Source organism: Etheostoma spectabile, chromosome 20, assembly GCF_008692095.1.
Source record: "Etheostoma spectabile isolate EspeVRDwgs_2016 chromosome 20, UIUC_Espe_1.0, whole genome shotgun sequence".
In the NCBI taxonomy this organism is placed as follows: Eukaryota; Metazoa; Chordata; class Actinopteri; order Perciformes; family Percidae; genus Etheostoma; species Etheostoma spectabile.
The window spans coordinates 13,376,070-13,377,398 of record NC_045752.1 but is presented as its reverse complement, the minus strand read 5'-3'; the positions used below and the strand labels follow the sequence as shown (position 1 = coordinate 13,377,398).

Genomic DNA, 1,329 nt, shown 5'->3' with positions numbered 1-1,329 from the left:
GCTTAAAATGTTTTCAGAAACACGTTTTGTGACCCACGTGACTCGTTCGTCCAATCAGCTGCCGGTTTTCTTTTTTTGGGCGACAATACAGATTAGCGCCGCCTGATGTTATGGAGATGTTTTAATTCTTGTTGCTTTAGTGTGTTCCGAGGCACTTTTTTGACCAACTTGGGGAGATTAATCAGTCCAACTGCCTTTTCTGTCGAGGGTCGGCTGGTGTATTAAGGGCTATAGTTGAATTGACTGTAATTAATAGCAGAATCACTGAGACTATTGGACGCCTCTGTGACATTTTTTATGTCATGCCCTTGGGAAAATTTTACAAAAGAATTTGCTGGGTTACTTAAAAGCATTGTTAGATCAGGTTGCATCAAGCATGCTCTTGTAATGCTACATTTGGATCTTTAGACTGTCGTTATTCAATGCGAGACACAGGATGTGCCCTACTTAATTTTACTGATTTTGTGACTGTGGTGACAAGACTGTGCTTTATTTTTGTCTGTGGGTGGGTGAAGTGGCCTAAATGCATAAGTCCCCAAACGCATTGCGAGGGGCCCAAGGGAGCAGCTCGCTCCCAGAGCATCAGATTGAGATTCCAGATGTTTCCTGGTAATGGGCTCTCAACATGCATTATCCTCCTCCTCCTCCTCACTGCCTGGGGGAGAATCCAAAGCACCCATCGCTGTGCTATAGCCTACATACAGCAGATTACTGATGGTTGTAAAACGCCACTAATTTATATTTTAGCAATAACCCAAATATGCATACTGGTAATTGCTGTTTGCTGTGGTATGTGGGGAAATCAAACTGTTTTTTTTTACTTATGATACTGGTGGTCATTGACTTAAAGTGCCTCTTTCTTATGCTTTTATGCCTCTGCGTAGCCACGTGTGTTTGCGTTTCATCAGCTGCTTATGTCTATGTGTGCTGACTGCTGCTACTCTACAAAGCAAAATAGACACTAATTAGAAGGGCAGTTATTTGGTCTTTAGTTAAAGTGCCTTAGTGAAAATATGAGTTATTATGATGAAGATCAAAAAAAATAAAAGCTAAACAGCTCACCTTGGTAATCACCGATGGAGATGTTACTGCCTGACTTCATGCTTGCGTCTGTTTCCAATCAGCCATTATGCTACTTCAGAGTATAGACAAAGAGACAGACGGGGTCGGAGTCAATGATAGGGTCAGAGGAGTATGGGACAGGACTCTGGTACAGGCGCCCAGAGGCTGATGATAGATTTGAGGTTTCGTTGGGGTTGTCTATCACCAACAGGGCACTACTTTTATCTACACCAACCTCACCCATGTCTATTGGACCCCCCCCCCCCG

At 43.3% G+C, this 1,329-nt stretch overlaps 1 protein-coding gene across 6 annotated transcripts in view; it reads left to right on the top strand.

Moving 5' to 3' along the window:
* tiam2a (TIAM Rac1 associated GEF 2a) overlaps window positions 1-1,329 on the top strand; it is a 73,524-nt gene that overhangs the window by 30,737 nt on the left and 41,458 nt on the right. The window lies entirely within an intron of this gene.